At 38.1% G+C, this 20,977-nt stretch overlaps 1 pseudogene; it reads right to left on the reverse strand.

Annotated features, from left to right (window-relative positions):
• Window positions 1–20,977, reverse strand: part of LOC123818678 — a 101,790-nt pseudogene that overhangs the window by 75,499 nt on the left and 5,314 nt on the right.

The raw sequence follows: 20,977 nt of genomic DNA on the forward strand, positions 1-20,977 counted from the left end.
CTCTTTCATTTCTGATTTTGTTTATTTGGGTTCTCTCTCTGTTTTTCTTGATGAGTCTGCTTAAAGGCTTGTTGACTTTGTTTATCTTTTCAAAGAACCAGCTCCTGGATTTATTGATTCTTTGGATTGTTGTTTTAGTCTCTATGTTGTTTAATTCTGCTCTGATCTTATTTCCTTCCTTCTACTCACTCTGGGCTTTGTTTGTTGTTGTTCTTCCAGTTCTTGTAGATATAGGGTTAGGTTGTTTATTTGAAATGTTTCTCTTTTTTAGGTAGGCCTGTATCACTATGAACTTTCCTCTCAGGACTTCCTTTGCTGTGTTTCATAAGTTTTGGACTATTGCGTGTTCATTTTCATTTGTTTCTAGAAATTTTTTGATTTCTTCCTTGATTTCCCTGTTAACTCATTATTTAATAGCATGCTATTCAGTCTCTATGTATCTGAATGTTTTTTGAGTTTTTTCCTTGAGGTTTGTTTCCAGTTTCAGGCCCTTGTGGTCTGAGAAAATCCTTGATATGATTTCAATTTTCTTGAATTTGTTGAGGCTAGTTTTGTGTTCTATTATGTGGTCTATCTTTGAAAAATGCTCCATGTGTATTTGAAAAGAATGTGTATTTTGTTTCTTTGGGATGAAAAGTTCTATATATATCTGTAAAGTCCATTTGATCAAGGTCAGTGTTCAATGCCTCAATATCTTTATTGATATTTTGTTTGGAAGATCTATCCATTTTTGATAGTGAGGTGTTAAAATCCCCTGGAGTAATTGTGTTGCGGTGTATATCCATCTTGAAGTCCTCCAACATTTTCCTTATACATTTGAATGTTTCTTTGTAGGGTGCATATTTGTTTACAATGTTTATGTCTTCTTGATGGATTCTTCCCTTGAGTATCTTAAAATGTCCTTTAGTGTCTCTTTTTATGGCCTTTGTTTTGAAGTCTTATTTTTCTGAAATAAGTATTGCTACACTAGCTTTTTTTTCCCTGTCCATTTGCTTGGAATATTTTTTTCCCCAACACTTCACTTTCAGTCTGTGTAGGTCTTTTGTTCTGAGGTGGGTCTCTTGTAGGCAGCATATGTGTGAGTTATGTTTTCTTATCCATTCAACTATCCTGTGTCTTTTGATTGGAGCATTTGATCCATTAACATTTAAGGTTATTATTGACAAGTAGTTGTTCATCCCCCTCCCCGCTTTGTACCTGTGTTCCTGTCTCTCTCACTCTTTTTCTTCCTCTTCTTATAGCAGTCCTTTTGGCATATCTCGTAGAGCTGGTTTGGTGGAGATATATTCTTTCAGCCTTTTTGTCTAGGAAGCTCCTTATTTCACCTTCTATCTTAATTGAGAGCCTTGTGGATAGAGTAGTCTTGGTTGCAGTCCTTTGTTTTTCATTACTTGGAATATTTTTTGCCATTCCCTTCTGGCTTGCAGTGTTTCTATTGAGAAGTCAACTGCTAGCCTTATCTGAACTCGCTTGTATGTTCCTTCTTGTTTCTCCCTTGCTACTTTTAAGATTCTCTCTTTGTCTTCAAAACTTGGTATTTTAATTATGATGTGTCTTGGAGTAGGCCTCTTTGGGGTCATCTTAATTGGGACCCTCTCTGCTTCCTGAACTTGTGTAGCTTTTCCCCTCTCTAAGTTCTGAAAGTTTTCTGTCATTATTTTTAAAAACAGGGTTTCTATCCCTCGCTCCTTTTCTTCTCCTTCTGGTATTCCTATGATTCAAATGTTGCATTTCATGTTATCTTGCAGCTCCCTTAAGCTATCTTTTTATATTTTTTAGTCTTTTTTTCATATAGCTGCTCTACCTGGGTGTTTCTTTTACCTGTCTTCCAGCTCACTAATTCGGTCCTCTGCTTCATCCAGCCTCATTGTAATTTCTTCTAGTGTGCTTTTTATTTCAGAAATTCTTTATTTCTTCCTGGTTCTTGTTTATATTTTCTATTTCCTTTTTCATACTGTTGTGGTTCTTGTAGTTCCTTGTAGCTGTCTGTGAGTTCTTTGAGCATCCTTATAAGCACTCTTTTGAATTTTATATCTGATCATTTGCTTGCCTCCATTTCATTTAGCTCTTTTAGTGGGGAGTCTTCCATTCCTTTTGATTACAGGTTCTTTCTTCATCTCCCTATTTTAGGTGACTGTTCTTATTTGTCCCTGAAATTCCTGATGCTCTGCTGTACTAGCTGTCTTTGTAGGGTGAACTTCTATGGTAGGAATTCTGTGGGATTCAGTGGTGTGGTCTCTTTGATCTCCTTGTCTGGATGCTCTAGGTTTGTCCTTTCTTCTGTTTGTGTGGGCTCTCTTGTCATACTTGTGTTTTACCTGTTGGTGGTTCCTTTGTTGGTGGGTTCTCTCCTCCATTGGTTTTACTGGTGTTCACAAATCGTACTTTATCTTGTAGGTCATTGGCAGGGCAAGTTGAAATGGGTTAAGACAGTGGGAGAGTATCCTATGGGATTTAAAGTGCCAACAAGTAGGGAACAGATAGGAGATCCTTTGGAGAGGTACAGTGATAACCATGATATTTCACCCAACTAAGCCATTTTTTATAAAAGGTGAAAAAGAGATAAGATTCTAATTATAGAGGGGAGAAAGAATGTAAGCTGAATCCATAAAACAGAGTGTTTGTGCAAGGTTGCATGGTGAAATATAGTGATTGTAAGGGATAGAAGCTAGGCATAGTGTGTGAGAGAATAAAGTTAACCACAACAGTAACAAAGCTCAGGATGATAGTGGAATGGGCCAAGTCCAGGTTGGGGTGCTGTGTAATATTTACAATTGTATGGAACATTTTTTTTCTTTTATTTTAATCATTGTTCAAGTACAGTTTTCTCCCTTTTACTCCCAGTCCAGCCCACCCACCCAACCCTCCCCACTTCCCTCCCATTACCACCTCCCCCCCCCCCCAGTTTTTGTCCCTGTGTCCTTCAAATTTTTTCCTGTAAACCCTCCCCATTCTCTCCTGAAATACCCTCTTCTCTCCCCTCTGTTCACTTTCAGCCTGTCCTCTATTTAAGTGTCTTTGGTTATATTTTGCTTGTTTCTTTGTTTTGTTGTTTAGGTTCCTGTTAATGGTGAGATCATATGGTATTTGTCTTTCACTGCCTGGCTTATTTCACTTAGTATAATGCTCTTTAGCTCCATCCATGCTGTTGCAAAGGGTAGGAGCTCCTTCTTTCTTTCTGCTGCATAGAATTCCATTGTGTAAATGTACCATAGTTTTTTGATCCATTCATTTACTGATGGGCATCTAAGTTGCTTCCAGCACCTAGCTATTGTAAATTGTGCTGCTATGAACATTGGGGTGCAAAGGTTCTTTTGGATTGGTGTTTTAGTGTTCTTAGTGTATAGTCCCAGCAGTGGAATTTCTGGATCAAAAGGCAGATCCATTTTTAGTTTTCTGAGGAAGTTCTATACTGTTTTCCATAGTGGTTGTACCAGTCTGCAGTCCCACCAACAGTGCACTAGGGTCCCCTTTTCTCCACACCCTCTCCAACACTTGTTGTTTGTTGCTTTGTTTATGATGGCCATTCTGACTGGTGTGAAGTGGTAGCTCATTGTGGCTTTAATTTGCATCTCTCTGATAGCTAGCAATATTGAACATCATTTCATGTGTCTTTGCATCTTCTGTATGTCCTCCTTGGAGAAGTGTCTGTTCAAGTCCTTTGCCCATTTTTTAATTGGGTTGCTTGTCTTCTTAGAGTGGAGTCATGTAAGTTCTTTATATATTTTGGAGATTAAACCCTTGTCTGAGGTATCATTGGCAAATATGTTTTCCCATACAGTTGGTTCTCTTTTTATTTTGATACTGTTTACTTTAGCTGTGCAGAAACTTTTTATTTTGATGAGGTCCCATTTGTTTATTCTTTCCTTTATGTCCCTTGCTCTAGGGAACATGTCAGTAAAAAAGTTTCTGTGTGAAATATCTTGAGATTTTCCTACCTATGTTCTCTTCTAGGACTTTAATGGTGTCACGGTTTATATTTAAGTCTTTTATCCACCTTGAATTTATTTTTGTATAAGGTGTAAGTTGGTGCTTGAGTTTCATTTTTTTGCATGTAGCTGTCCAGTTCTCCCAACGCCATTTGTTGAATAGGCTATTTTTACTCCATTTTATGTTGCTGCCCCCTTTGTCAAATATTAATTGACCATAGAGACTTGGGTTTATTTCTAGGCTCTCTGTGTATGGAACAATTTTTTACAATAATAAAAAACAACAGTAATATGGCAAGAAATATATGATCTGAATAAAAAGAATAGAAATAAAAGACCAAGAGTAGTGTGTTATTGGAATATGAGTGAAGTGAAAGAAGAAAAATTAAAATACAATGTGAAAGGGAGAACAAAGAAAACCAATCAAACAGTACAATTAAAGAAAGAAATGCAATGAAGAAAACTAAACAGAAAGAAGAGAAATAAAAAAATAAAATTAATAATAATAAAAATAAAATGCAAGCTTTGTAGGATAGCAAAGTAAAATTTGTCTTAGTTTCCCAGTTGGCATTAGCTTTCCAATCTCTCTCTGGATCTGTCTTTGGTTCTCTGGTCCTCTCACAGCTCCAGGTCTTATTGTCTTCTTGGGGTGGGGAGGCTGGAAGCCTCCTGCTGACTTTAAACTCACCAAGAGAATTCTACTGGTCTTCCTGGCTGCTGTAGCCAGAGTGGGGCTGGGCTTCACTTTTTTCTTTTTCTGTGGTTTTGTGAGGATAGGGGCTAGGTCTGGGCTGCAATATTCACAGGTGCTCAACCTCTAGCCCAGGCCTTCTGAACGCTGCATGGCTCCCACTGTCCATCTGTGCCAGGCTGGCTCCTTTAATCTACCACATTGTGCCACCTGTGCCGTGCACTGATTAGGAGCAACCTGCACCTCCTCCTCCCTCTTTGCTGGCCTGGGCGCTGTGCACTCTCAAAGTCCTTTCTGGGCAGTTTAGTTCCCCTATTAAATTAAGTCTCTCTGGAAACTGCTAACTCTCTGAGCCCTTGCTGCCCTCCTCTGATCATTCCCTGCGGTGCCCCCTCCTCCTCCCTCTTCACTGGCCCACTACTTGCTACTGCGAGGGAGAGGTTCTTGCATTGTGGCTGCAAGTCATTTTTTTGAGTGACTTTCCCTTGGTTGTGGGCTGCTGTTCTTAACAAGCACCCAACTTTTCATACAGCCCAACTCTCTGACCAGTCCCAAGACTTTCTGGGTCACAGTCAGTCATGGCCCAACTCTTCTCCCATCTCCAGGTGTCTCTCTGCCCCCTGATTTCTCTGTTACTGTTGAGTCAGAGACCACAGTCCAAGCTGGGAAAACCCCCTGCTTTGTGCCTCCCACTGCATCTTTACCCCCCCCCCCCAAGTGACTTTAAGCATTCTGGTCTCTTTTAGGCAAAACTGACTTCCATGCTCTGGAGGGGAAGGAGCTGTGAAGTTACAATGGCTGACCTGGCTCTCCTCCAAAGCTCCTATGGCAGCCATGGTTTCTGACGAAGGGCCCAAAGACCTTCCCTTCAGTCTCCAAAATCTCCTGACTGTTTTTAAGCATCCTCTGCAATCTTTGGCTTCCAAACTTCATATAAGCTGGGGTTCCATTTGCTGTTCACTCTATTCTTCAGAAGATCAGCTAGGTATTCAAGTTGGATGCATGAGCAAGTGGGTTAAACTCCCACCTACTTTGGTACCATCTTCAGGAATACTTCCCAGGGTTTCAACTGCTGTGCATATGCTAATATACTCATGTTTGTATCTCAGCCCAAATTTTCTCCTGAGCTCTAGGCTCACATCACAAAGAACTTACTAGACATTGCCAGATTTGCAGGGCAGAAGGGCCCAAATTCAGTTCAAGGTGAGAGTTATTGGGTTGGCCAAAAAGTTCATTTAGTTTTTTCCATATGATGGCTCTAGTAGCACTTAGTTGTCTTTAACTTCATTTGAAACAATTTTGTTAGATTGTATTTTGACAGCAGCTGTCATATCAACATGCATTAAAAAACATTATAATTGGTGAATTTTTGTGCAGCCATTTTAATATTGAAGGTGGAAGAAAATATGCAACATTTCAATGTGTTATGCTTTATTATTTCAAGAAAGATAAAAATGCAACTGAAATACAAAAAAAAAGATTTGTGTAGTATATGGAGAAGGTGCTGTGACTGATTGAATATATCAAAAGTGGTTTGTGAAGTTTCTTGGAACTATTGACATTTTGGCCAGATAATTCTTTGCTATTTGGCTGTCTCATGTGTTAGAAGATGTGTAGCAGCACCCCTGGCCTCTACCCACTGGAGGCCAATAGCAGGAAATAGCCAACATACTCTAAATATCCAAATCAATAAAGATAGGTGAAAATGAAAAATGTGTCTTTTATCTTATGGGAAAAAAACTAAATGGACTTTTTGGCCAACCCAATACATTCCATCTGCACAAATTCTATTTGGAATTCCATTGCCAGTTCTTTAAAATGTATAAGGGGCACAAACTCTGTCATTTTTTTTATGTATAGAGAAGTTTAAGAAAAAGAGAAAAAGATCAAAATGAAAGAATGTTATACTTTTATCTGAAGGCTCATTTGTTTTCCTGGTAGTAATGGCTCCTTTGTAACTAAATAGGCAGATCTTTTAGGACTTTAGGGAAATCTAAGAATTCAACAACAGACTTTTAAGTTACCTAAAATTGGTCAAATTGGATTGTCCTAAATTCATGAATTTAAATGTGTTAAAAAGAGTTCATTCTCTACATATTCTCTTGGTATATGAATAGAGATGATGTTCTTCCTCTTTATTTTATTATTTTTCCTAATAATAAAATGAATAAATGGTTTGCAGTAGAAATATTTTGAAACATTAAACAAATAAAAAATTTATTATTCATGAACTCACCACCTATATATAACCTATATCTTCATTATACATTTTTCACAAATTGGAATCATGTTGGATATACAGTTTTGTTTCCTAGCTTTCTAAACATTGTATTGTGAAGACTTTATGACTGTAATATAATTCAGTTAGTTGTTATTACTGAACAATTAGTTTTTAGTATAAATAATGCTACACAAAATACCCTTGGACCAAATCTCTGATAGCATCTCTGTGTATTTCCTAAAACTACAAATTGTTTCCAGGTCCCTGATGCATGTCATATTGCACCCCAGAATAACTATACCAGTAACATAAGATGAGCCTCTTACCATATTCTCACCTTTATTATTGAGGCTTTAAAAAAATATTTGCCTGTCTGAGGAGCATAAGCATTTTTTCATCTTAAGTTTGGCAATGAGATTTGTGTTATTAGCTATCTTCCAAGGGGTACAATGCCCATTGTCACAGGGGGAAAGGAAAAGGATTCACGCTGCTCTGCTGCTGGGGCACCCAAGGAGGGTGCTGTGGAGAAGGCTGTGAATAGGGTTTGTACCCCAGCGCTTCTTAATATGTGGTTGCCTCCTACAACCTCCCCTGTCCTAGGGGCATCTAGCATCATTATGCTTTTTCTTCCTGTTAGATTTTGCTCTCAAGGATTTGATAGATATTGATTAAGGCCAATTTTTTTAATCATAGATAGGTATTTAAATTTTGGTTTTGTTTCTTTTTCTTACAAGCACACTGATAGGTTTCTTCTACCATACAGGATCTTAAAGGTCTTAGAGGGTTGGGAGAAGACTCCTGCCCTGAAGGCCTGGGTTGGTTCTGAGAGAGATCAATGCCTATGTGTTAAGTATCTGTTCCTGAAACCTGACCCACTGAATGTCAGAACAGAGAGAGTAGAGAAGTCTGCCTCTGGTGCAGACAAACATGTAGATGAGAGCTTATGCTCTTTTTGTTTTGTTCATGGGTTTGTGATGGGGGCATGGTGATGTAAGATATATTTTCTTTTCTTCCACCTTCACTTCCTTCCCTTCCTTCCTTCCTTCCTTTTTCAAATTACAAAAATAATATATGCTTGTTTGAACCTGTATATGTCACAACAAACATGTTGTCTTTGTAGTTTAAAATAATACTAAGACAAACAAAAAATTTTCCCTTATCCCATCATCCACCCCTCTGAGCTAATTATGTTAGCAGAATGATATGTGACCTTCCCCACCTCTCGGAGCTGATCTCATGCAACATGTACCAACATGAGCCTGGAGGGACTGTTCACTTCTTTTCCTTTTATTGTTATGCCTATTATTATGTCTATTACTATTATGACTACTATGCTCATTACTCTGCAGCTTGCTTTGTTAACAATACATTATTTCAAGTCAATACACATAGACTAACTTATTCCTCCTCCCTTTAAAAATAGCTTTTGACTGAATAAAGTAACAGATACATATGGTACAAACTTCAAACAATACAAACATATACAGTGAAATATTCATCCACCTCCCACCCCAGACCTCCAGTTTTCTTCCACAGAGGTAACAACTGTATACAATAAAAGAACTTTAAGAAAACACTATACTCATGATTATAGTTTTGTTATAAATGATACAATTCAAGAACAGCCAAGTGAAGATGTCACAGGTGTGCACAGGTAACCAGGTTCTTAGTGATCGAGGACAAAGAATTGAACCGAACACACAAAGTTTATAGCATAAAGAAAGAGGGAAGATTTATTAAGTGAAAGTACACTCCACAGGACATGGGAGTGGGCCAACTCTGAGCAGAGAAGGAACACGTGGGCTGGGAGGATTCTATTCTTATAGGGCAGAAGCCCCCTGGCTAGTCTTTGGTGGGCTTTTCCTGCTCAGGTACAAGGAGTTGGATTTCAAAGCTACTGCGCATGTGTGGTTTCCCATGATTTTCTTGATTGGCTACTGGAGAAGGGAGTCCCACAATGTTATTTCATTATAATGATATTATAACAAATCAGTGGTAGCGTGCAGGTGAATTCCATGATTCAGAGTTATCCCAGAAAACAGGAACAACCCATCTTAGGGGGTTTTTGTCATGTATAGATGTTTTCTACCTCAGCCCTGTGGGGCCTCTGGAGTTTCCTCCCTGACTATCTCCTGCCTCAAAGAGACATGTAGAAGGAGATGTAGGAGGGTCCCAAACACAGAGTCTATGCTCTCTTACCCTGGAATTGGGGTCATCACCCTCCCAACACATTGGGGTGCTCACTATTAGGAAGTTCCCTGAGCTTTGGTGTCCAGAGTTTTTATGGGAGTTTTGGCCACCTGATTGAGCTCATGCTCTATCCCCTCCCCTCTCCATAGGTCAGGTGGTTGGGCTGATATCACCTTCATCCCTCTAATCACACAGTTGGTCTTTCCAGGATGACCAACCCCCATCAAGCTGTCTGAGTCACTTTATTAGTGTGACAGATACTGGCCAGCAGTATCCATTGCTGCTGCAGATGCTCAAAACACGAGAAAAACATACACACGGACGAGTCCTGTGGAAGAATAGGGACAAAATGGCCACTCTCTCTAGTGGAGAATGTCCTGTTTTCCCACGTGAGCAGGCTTTTATTAAGCATACAGATACAAGTTTGTGAATTACAGTCTAGCAGGGAAGATAAAACAAATAGTTAGCTTTGAAAGGGGCTGGCAGATCTCCCACTGGGATTCTGGGCTGAGATTTTGGGGTTTTATCATTTAAAAGACTACAGGACTTAAAAGTTTAGTTTCATTTCCTGCCTGTGCCTTCATATTCTAATTAAAGAGCATCCTCCAGCAAGCAGATCTCACAGGATTTTGCATATTCTATGTCTCAGGCCTGATTACCCTGGGGGTCCAGTGACTCTGGTCTGGACTGCACTGCTCCTGCTATTCCTACAGGCCTGAGTTGGGCAGAGGAGACAAAGGCAGCTGGGAGACTTGGATTTCTCAAGGATTCAGGCTTTGACAAAGCCGAGGGGGCAGGGGTCCATGTCAATTACCCCTTCATTTCCACAGCCCCCTGAGCCTCTTCCCTTAGGGCATTCCCACGTAATTGCGCCTGTCTTGGATTCATCCTCTTTCTTAGAGAATTGTTACCCATCATTGACTGTCAATCATGCAAAGGGAGCCAGGTATTAGAACAGTCAGCGTTCATGTCAGGGAAATAAGTTTTGTCTTAGTGTCTTCTGGTTCGGAGGCCTCTTACTCAGCTTTAGCCACAGGTGGTTACAGTTTCCTGAGACCAGGCAGGACCGACCCCAACACATTAGCATAAACTCTATTGTGGTTAAGGGGTTCATGAATAACAAACACTTCTATCTGTGCCAGGAACCCAAGAGGAAGATCAAATTCTTTATTATATGATAGGCTGTAAAGCACAATTAGAAAACCACTGATTTACAAAGCAAACGCTAAGCTTTTAAATATAATACAGCCTTAAAAGATGAAAATTCCATGAGGGCAGGGAACTGGTTTATTCACTTCTATTCCACCAGTGAATATTGCAACACATAGCATACAGTGGGCACTCAGTAACAGTATATGGGAGTTTCCCTAGTTATTTCAAGCATCAATATGCATTTTCCCTTCCTGGTGTCTAGTTGGTAAGCTCCTGGAGGTCAGATCTTTGTATATTCTGACTAAGGATGTGATAAATAACAAATTAATCCTTCCTCGTGAATAATCATAATACAAAATATTCAAAGAATAATTTACTCCAAATGACACTGTAATTTAAAAGAAAACAGATATCACACATAATTTCATCATAACACAAATAATTCACAATAGTAATTTTAGATACAAATTTACAGTTAAATTTTGGGGTCTCTTGTTTAATTGAGAAAAATCTATTAAGGTTTGGGGTATGTGGAGATAATGTTTAGCAAAAGAATTAAGCATCATCAATGTTCTAAGAGATTTTTTTTCTTTATCAGCTCTGAGATATAATTGACAAATAAAATTGTAAGATATTTAAAGTGTACATTGTGATGATTTTATATATATATAAATATATATATACTGTGAAAAGATTCCTCCCACCTAGTTAATTAATATAGCTATGCTAGGCAGTTAGACATGAGCAGAGCAAGGACAATGGGCCAGGTACAAAAGGTTACCAGGGTAGAAAGCCCCAGGTGCCAAACAAAGTGTGAAACTGGGAAAACAAAGACCTTGCCCCCAGGGTAACCTTTCCTCCCCTAGCATATTGCTGGTCATGTGGTTTAGAATCCATGACCTTTCCTCACTTGGCATATGGATAGTCACTCAGCTTTAGACATCCTTAGTGGGGGATAAAGGGGCCAGAGGATAGCCCCATACAACTGCCACACAAACCCTTGTAGGACCAGTCCTTTCAGCATTACCTTCTCAGGACAAGAAGCAGAGCCTTGGGTCTGTTGACCACAGAGATAGAGCTTTCCCCCTTTCTAGAGATAACATCTAGACCTCAGGTGTGTTTCAGCTCCAGGCCATTTGGGGTGTTGCCAGGGCTGGCTGACATCAGGGCAAGATTTGATGCACAATGACCCCCTGTTCCAGTGCCAACCAATTAGCAGAGACCACAACCCTGAAATCCTTTTACTGGAATCCTCCCCTGAGACCTCCTGATAAATTCTCCTTAAGACAGAGGACCAGGGAGCCTATGTCTCTAGAGCAGCCTGTGCCTCCCTCTACCCCATGTATGTTTTCCTTACCTCTCTTTTTCTTCTAAGCTCCAAGGGCTGTTTTTGTGCCTTTGTAACTTGTTTCCTGAGCCCATTTCTTCCACAGCTCACTTCTTCTACCTCTGTGACTTTCTAAACAAATTTTCTCTTATATTTGAGGCTTGACTCTGAATTCTTTCTTAGCCAGAACTCAGGTACTAATATTGCTGAATGAAGGTTCAGTCTGACTCCACTGGTCTAACACCTGGTGTCATTTCCCCACCAACATAGCTATTGCCTCACATATATATATGTGTATATATGTGTATATATAAACACATATGTGTTTGTATATGTGTATAAAATATATATATGTTTCTTTTTGGTGAGAACATTTAATTTCTACTTTCAGCAAATTTTAATTATACAATACAGTTTTATCAACTATAATTAATGTATAATACATTAAATCCTCAGACTTTATTTTATAACTGAAATTTTGTAGCCTTTTACTAACTTTTCCCTATCCTACCCCCCTTGGCTAGTTTCTGACATCCACTTTTCTACTCCTAAGAGAGAGTTTTTGAAGCTATTAATAAATTTACATTTTTATTTACATTTTATTACTAGATACTTGCTAACATTTCTATCACTACAGCAGTGGTCAGTGTGCTTGGTATGAAGTCATTTTAGATGATAAGGAACTACACCATTTTCCTCCCTCTTGCTTCCCACTCCAACTATAAATATAATTGACTGTTTGTTATAACCATTTGGTCCTGAGAAGATTTTCTATAACATACCACCCACGTCCATGCTCATTTGCTCTTTGCTACCTATTTTGATTGTTTTACCCAAACCTAATGACTTCTTATTTTTTCTCTAGCCTCTATATACTATATTTCTTTTGAAAGTTACCACTAAATCGTACTGATTAGTCATCCTTGTATCAGGCATCATCTCTGACACCTGGGCCTGTAATCTTAAAGCGGTAATGCCAATGAATCTAGTAAAAATGACAAAAATGGACAGAAAGTGTCTAAAATTTAAGGATAAAAGAAACTAATAGTCACCTCTTACCCACTAGGAAGGCTGCTGTTAAACAAAAACAGACAATAACAAGTGTTAGTGAGGATGCGGAAAAATGAAAACCTTTGTACTCATTGGTGGGAATCTAAAATGGTACAGCTACTGGTGGTTCCTCAAAAAATTAAAAATAGAATTGCCATGTGATTCAGAAATCCCACTTCTGGGTATATACTCAAAAGAATTAAAAGCAGGGACTAGAAGAGATATTTGTAAACCTGTGTTCATAAGATCATTATTCACAGTAGCCAAAAGGTGAAAGCAACCAAGTGTCCATGGATGGACAAATGGATGAACAAAATGGAGTGTACACATAGAAAGGGATGTTTTTCAGCCTTAAGAGGGGAGAAAATTCTGACACATGCTACAACATGAAGGAACCTTGAGGATGTTTTACAAAATAAAATAAGGCAGTCACAAAAGGACAAATACCATATAACTCTATGTATATGATGTGATGGTTATTTTATGTGTTAACTTGCCTGTGTCATGGGATGCCCAGTTATTTGTCAAATGTTCTCATGTGTCAGCGATAGTGTTTTTGAATAAGATTAACATGTGAAGTGGCAGACTGAGTGCCTTGCCCTCCCTAATGTGGGTGGCTTTTACCAATCTGTTGAAGGCCTGAATAGAACAAAAAGGCTCACCATCCTGTAAGAGAGAAATTCTGCCAGACTCTCTGAACTGAGACATTGGCCTTTTCCTGATTTTGGATTCAAAATAAAACATCAGGTCTTCCTGGCTGCAAGCTGCCAACTTGCAGATTGATACAGTATCAGCTCTCCTGAGCCTCCAGCTTGCTGACTGCAGATCAGCCTCCATAACTGTGTGAGCCAATTGCTTATAATAAATCTCTTTCTATATACTTATATCTATAGCTATCCATATCTATATAATCCATTAGTTCTCTTTCTCTGGAGAGCCCAGACCAATACATATGAAGTACCTAGAGCAGTCAAATTCATAGAGACAGAAAGTAGAGTTATAGTTAGCAGAGTCTAAGAGAATAGGGAAAAGGGGATTAGTACTTAAAGGGTACAGAGTTTCAGACTGCAAATATGAAAAGAGTTCTGTGATTGGATGGTAGCACAACAATATGAATGCACTTAATGTATTAGTGTACACTTAAAATAGTTACGATAATAAATTCTTTGTGACGTGCATTTTGCCACAATTTTTAAAAGTTGTAGAAGTTTTAAAAAGCTAGCTAATAGTCTAACCTATTAAACACACCAAAGTTAGCAGGGATGACAATAACCAAATGCAACAGTGTGACTATCTTTGCGTTATTTACCAACTTCACTATACAGTTTGTGGTATACATAGCATGGTATCTGATGTTGGTGGGTGTAATGGCAGTCATCGCCAGCCTTGCTAATTTCTTGATACTTATTAAAAATGTAGAAAAAATAACATATCATTTATCCAAGAAATACTTAAAGAGCACTTACTCTGCCAGGCAGCATTGTAGGCACTTGGGAGACAATGCTCAACCAGACAGTCCTCCTGAGGCTTAGGGCCCAGTGAAGGAGAGAGACAATAAATAAAAGGTAAATAGTACTTATAGATTGTGATGCAGCAATGAGATAGAAACAGGAAAGGGACCAACTTTGATAGGATGTATACGGAAGTTTCTCTGAGAAGTAGCATTTGTGATTGTGGTCCTCAGACGGAACTCAGCATTAGAATAACGGATGTAACAGGCATTAAATTAGACACAAAGGTGGCTTTGGGAAATGGTTTCCAGATGTTGGACAGTATGGAGCAAGGACATTTGGGATGATGGGGTTCTCCCTTGCTGGCCTCTGTGATGCAGTACTGAAGTCAAGGATCAAAGAGTCTGACATACTATTTCTTTAGCTAGAAGTACATAGATTGATTAAAATGTTTCCTAAAAACGCCTTGGGTGTAATGAAAATTATGGTGCTGCAAGGACTGAGCTTTCAACATTTGGCAAGACCCTATCTTGAATGGAAAGTTGTGATAGAAGGATGTATCCCCCATTACAGACTTTGGGGGCCAGGAGACATACATGTGTGGCCATCTTGCTTCCAGCAAGATTTTTCTTCTTTGTTAATAAGTTAGGAGCTCAATGTAACTCACAGTGATAATCTGCAGCTTAGCATATTTCCATATAGGTGGAGAGCCACTATGAAGTGACGAAACATCCCTCAGTTAAGCAACTCCTGAAAGGCTTCAGGGAAACAGCTGGCATCAGTCAGAACTTCAAATTATGAGTGACAGTAAGCTATCAAACTCACATTAAATAAATATTTATATACTCACAGATACCCAAAGAGGTGGTTCAGACTTGGCTGATTCAGGGTTCAAACTCTATTCCCAGGACTGTTTCCCTTTGTCTTAATCATTTGTTATGCCTTTCTCTGGCTCAGGTAAGCTCCCCTTGAATTACAGCAAAGATGGGCCTGGCAGTTCTTGACTTGCATGGGGGTTGTAATCACCTGTTGTCTTAGTAAGAAAGAGTTTTTGCAGCTATAGCCATTTCTGATAGTTTTCTGGTGCTGGATCAAGCTCTGAGTCACAGGCCCAACCCTGTTCCTGGCAAGGTGGGATTGCATGATTGACAGCCTCACCAGGTGTAGGAGATGCCAGTGCCAAAGGAAAAGAAGTTAATTTCATTAGAAGAAGTTGAAGGGGAGTTCTGGCAGGCACTCACAGCAGAGTATCTAGTAGAAACAGAAACCTACAAATTGTTCTTCTGGAGGAGAAGAGATAGAAGACTGTTGTGCCTTTTTATATGTTTTTGTCAAATGTAACAAAAGCTACCTATGATAGTAATCAAGACTTCTAGACTACTTCCTAACACTGGAAGTACCCACTTAATACCCACTTAAAATCTTTTAAATTATTGAGTTGCCTAATTTTTGAAGATTGGTTACCCAAATTGTTAACATTTCCCAAATACCTACTTATTATTGAGTCCTCACAACACCCTACTACATATTATTATTTCTGTTTTACAGACGAGGCTATTGAAGTGCAGAAAGGCTAAGCAATTTGCTCAATGTCATACAACTATAAGTAAAGGGTGATTTAAACCCATATGTACCTGGTTCCAAAGCCCACAGTCTTACTACTTCACATTTCTTCTTCAATTCAAATGATTTCCTCACAGAGATTTGAGAATTTAAGCTGCTCAAGCATAGAGGAAGAAAAAAGCAATGTAAGTATATTGGAAACTTATTGAAAACATGTTTATGTTTTTAATATTGAAAGCACTTTTAAAATCAGAGTAATATTTCAAAAATACATGAAGGAGAATTAGACAATTAGTGACAAAAATACAAATGACTTTTAAACTTATGAATAAATGTTCATCCACATTGGTAATCAAAGGGATTACCCTAAAAATTAGAATAGCAATGAGATATCAGTTTTGGAGTACCTAGTAGACAATGGCTTTCTTTATTTTTCCTCCTTTCTTAAAATTTGTTTTTAAATCCTCACCTGAGGATGTGTTTCTTTAAAACTGATTTTTAGAGAGAGAGACAAACTTCAATATGAAAGGGAAACGTTGGTCAGCTGCCTCTCACATGCGCCCCAACCAGGGATCACATCCACAACCCCAGTATGTGCCCGGACCCAGAACTGAACCCACAATATTTTGGTGTGACACTCCAACCAACTCAGCCACCTTCCCAGAGCTTTCCTTCTTTCTTCTCTCCCTCCCTCCGCATCTCACTCCCTTCCTTCAGTTACTTTACCCTGTGAAGGCAAGGGATCAGGAAGCAGAGACTCATGCAATCTGGTGATAATAAATACTGATGCAATCTCTTTAGTTTCCCCAAATTTAGTTTTTTAAGACTGCTATGAGAAAAAAGAACCCCCTGAACCCCTTCTTGCTGATTTCCCTCAACTGTTTTAAACTCTTTTAGCTGATTTTTAGTATTTATCTTAATATCTCTAACAACATGCTTATATTGCTACCTGTTGAGTTTTCAGCTTTAGGCATAAGCTGTTGACTTTCTACTTTGGAAGATGGGAATTTAGCTCTCACTCATTCCCTTTCCCTCACTAGTCACTATTCTCATATCTTGCTACTACAGTTCAGCCATAATTTTGTCTAGCTTAATATTCAATTTTACATTACTATGACTATGTGAATGCCCATTATAGTTGAGTTACTGTATAATATAATATAAATATAAGTATAATACTATATTTTCCTATATATTCTATTTTCCTTGTAATTAATAATTATATTTTGTTTACTTTTCACATATTCATTATTAACTCACTACATTCAAACCCTCTAGTGTTTTGCATTTTCCTGACAATACCTAGTGACTGATATTCTTGAAGGAGTCTCTTTGAACCCTCTGACCTCATCCCACGGAGACTGATGGCCTTTAGCCTGGTCTCCTTTCAATCACTCTTCACCATCATTCAGGGATTCTTGTTTCCTTTCTCCCATGTTACATTTCTATTTCCCAAGGTCTTTCTCTTTCTCTTTCTCGGCATACTCCCTCTCTTCCCAAAAGAGGTACATGGAAAATAAATTGTTTTTGAGATTTTGCATGTCTGAAAATGTCTCTTTTCTACCTTCAACTCTTAATTGATAGTTTGGCTGGGAATATTGTTCTTGGAAAGAAATTTTTTTCAGAATTTTGAAGACATTGCTTCATTGTCTTCTGGCTCCCAGTATTGCTATAGCAAGGGCAAATTTCTTCCTGGGGGCAAATATAATGTATAGCAAATATACATCTTGCTATAATATACTCCTAAATAAAAATACACAAGAAGTACCATTCATGCATTAAATATTTAAAATTTTAGATATTGTAAGTCATTGCAAAAGTTAAATAAAAAGTATCTTATTGTCATCTTTATTGTCCTGATAAACAGGTACCTGGGGGGTTATAGTGTCTTCCCTCTCTTCTCCTTAACCATGACTTTGGAAGTTGAAGACCATTCTGATTATTGATTTTTATGTAAAGCCTGATTTTGTCTCTGGAAGCTTGCAAATTCTCTCTCTCTCTCTCTCTTTTTTTTTTTTGTCCTTAGGTTACTGAAATTTCACTAATAGCTTTCTTGGGCTGAACGACTTTTAATCTGGACATTTGCTTCTTTCATTCCTGCAAAATTTTCTTGAATTTTGATGATTTCTTTCCTCCCCCCTTCATTCTGTTCTCTCCTTCAGGAACTCTTGAACTCTAGAATTTGTATGTTAGATCTCCTATACTGATTCTCTGAATTTTAAATCATTTTTTTCTAATTTTTTTTTTGCTCCCCTTTCTGGGCAACTTACTCAATTTTATCTGCTAATCTTACTATTGAGGTCATCTTATTTCTGCTATTAAAAAGCAGTCTTTATACACAACTAACTTTTGTCTTTGTTGATTCTCTTAACTTTGTTTTTTACTTCAGCAGTTTTTGTCTTTACTATTCCTTCTCTCAGCTTCCTTTGGATTTAATCTATTATTTGTTTTTTATACTTAAGTTGAAAAATTTGCCTAGTGATTTTCAGCCTTTAAGCACAGAATGGCTTTAGCTCCACATACAGGATTTAATGGGATGCATTTTCATTATTGTTCAGTTCCTAGTATTCCCAATTTTCTTTTCTTCTTTGATTCCTGAGTATGTAGAAGCAAATCTAGTTTTAAAAATTGGCATAAAATTTATTTTTACATAATTATATTACTATGAAAAATTGTGTTCTCTATCTTTGATTTTTATTTAATTTACTTTATATCTTTCAATATAACCAATCTTTAATGTTCTATTTGTTCTTACAAGTAATGTACACTCTCCAAATGATGCTTGCTGATTTTCTGTGTTCGTCAAATAAAGCTTGTTAATAGTTCTTTTTAAATATCCTATATATATTTACTAATTTTAAATTAAAATTATTGGTTTATATATATTTTAATAACAATTAAATACTGCATATTCATGCCTTAAACCCATCTGAGTTTCAAACAGAAGCCACAAATTCTTAGAAGAAAAAAAATAATTCTACCTAGAATCAAACAGACAGACATGATATCTTGCTGTTCCTTCTGCCTAGTCTACTGTTTAGCAAACTGGGTAGCCCTTTGTCAGTCCTGGCTTTATGCTGGGGTCTTTGACCTCCTTCCTGTTGTTACTGTAGACACCAGAGATAGTAGAAGTAGATGTCTCCAAGGCACCCAGCACCTTCAACGATTCCTTACTCTTCTTCCAGCTTTGTACTCGGTTTTAGAAAATTTTCCATACTTTCATATAAGGTTGGAAATTTATTTTGAATCATATTTACACATATTTTATCCAGCATTAGGTGTTTTGTTGCAGGGCGTTTCTGGTAGTATATCTTCTCTCTCTCTCTCTCTCTCTCTCTCTCTCTCTCTCTCTCTCTCTCTCTCTCTCTCTCCCCTTCCCTCCCCTCCCCTTTCTTTTCTTTCTTCCCTTCCTCAACTGGTCATGTTTTTGACTGTTCTTATTTCATGAAGACTGACTGTTTTTGTAACCTTGTTAAGCATCGCAAGAAACACTCCCCCCACCTCGCCATTGCTGTAAAAACTTTTCAGAGGTTTACATACCTTCCGAATTGACAGGATGTTACTCTATTTTTTGTTTCACAGTGTTTTAAAAATAGTTTCCATTTTCCCCTTTTATTACTTATTTTTGAATATAGAATGATCTGTTCTGACCTGATGTTCACAAGCAGACAGACCAGTCAAATTCTATCCACTCTGTGCTGGTCAAATTCCCTTCATAGAACTTCAGATTTAGCAGGCTTTAGCTTGTGTGGTTCCTTTGGGATGAACCCATAAAACAGATGGGATACTTTCATGCCTTACCACACACATGACTTTTCCATACACTGGATAGATTGAATTGAAGAAAAACTACAGTTACAAGTTTTCTCTGGGTTATGTTTCTGCCTGTGTCCTTGTCTAAAAGCATTTCACTATGTAAAGGGTCCCTCATCTGTTCTCTTTATTCCTCTTCTCTCCAGTTCCCTACTCAGTTTTATTTTATTTTGGTTGCTTTTGAATGAGGTAAGAGTACTTACAAACTGTTTTAGAGAAGTGCAGAAGAGGATGAAGAGGTGGGACAGCCTCAGCAGCAAAACAGAACAAAAGAGGGAACTATTATCTAGCTTTATGACTCAAATGTGTGGCATGTAGTTGATCTCCTATGGATACTGCTAAAAGGACATGGCCTTGGGCCCTTTCAGACCTCTTATATCAGGATCTCAGAGTGGGGGTGAGCATGAAGCCTGGAAAGTACATTTTAACAACTTCTCCAAATGATCAGGATGTACACTGGTGTCTGGAACCACTGGTATGGACTTGTGACTTCTCACTAGAGTGGACATTAAGGAGAAATGAAGCACCTACCTTCCTGTAATTGGACATAGCAGCGATGGATTATTAATTGCATTTCTATCCAGTTACATTAGTGTAGTAGGTACAAAATATTCCCCACAGCATCTGGAAAATGCTTAATTGTCAATACCAGTTTTTGGTAGTGTGATTTTAGGGAGTGTGATGGATATCTCTTAAAACCAAATACCTCTGGTTCATCTTTTGTATATTTTTAAGGCCTATTCTTTTCCATTCATCAAGGGAAGTTCATTGCTTTGAGCAAGAAACTATTTTTACTGCCACATAGCTGGAACTAAGTGCTTATCTTTCCTACTCAATTCACAGTTCATGTCACTGCCTTAAAAGTGATACAAATATCCAGGGGTTAGTCAATTTACCTATAAGATGAAGTCCAACTTCTTCCAGCCATCAGAGATTCTTCTCTCTGTTCCTAACTTCAGTCTTTTTCTCCTGCTCTGATAATACTTGCTCTTATTCTCTAAAAATTCCATCCCTCTCACTTGGCTGGTCTCACTGTCCCTATAAAACAACCATGCTTGCTAGAACTCTTAAGTTCTACTGATGCTCTATACTCTTCATCTTTGTTTATCCAAATATAAACTAGCATTCAAAGTAAAGCTCTGGTGCTACCTCTTGTCTGGCTCAAAATTCTTCTTCACATTGCATATTTACCATAGTCCCAATGTTTTTCAGTCTTATTTCTACAAGCTGCTTTAGGTACTTGACCTCCAGCACATCCCTCTCTGATTGTCAGTTTTATCATGTATTTTAAACTCTCTGTGTCTTTGTATATGCTTTTCTGTCTGCCATATATGATTTGCCTTTTTCTCAGCCTAACAAACTCTTTCATCTTCTTCAAGAATTATTTCAAATATTACTTCCTCTGTGAAACCTTACTGACCTCTCTCAGGTGAAGTGCTCCACTTCTGAGTATCTTGAATCTAAATATCCTAAACATGTGTCTCATTGTATTGTAATTTTTAAAAACTTTGCATACTTTAATTTCAAAACAAAATAAATAACCTCCAGCCCCCACAATACACAACATCTCCATCCAATGTCAAATGTGGG

The sequence above is a fragment of the Phyllostomus hastatus genome, unplaced genomic scaffold (genome assembly GCF_019186645.2).
Source record: "Phyllostomus hastatus isolate PE091 unplaced genomic scaffold, TTU_PhHast_1.1 phas_contig_29, whole genome shotgun sequence".
Taxonomy (NCBI): domain Eukaryota; kingdom Metazoa; phylum Chordata; class Mammalia; order Chiroptera; family Phyllostomidae; genus Phyllostomus; species Phyllostomus hastatus.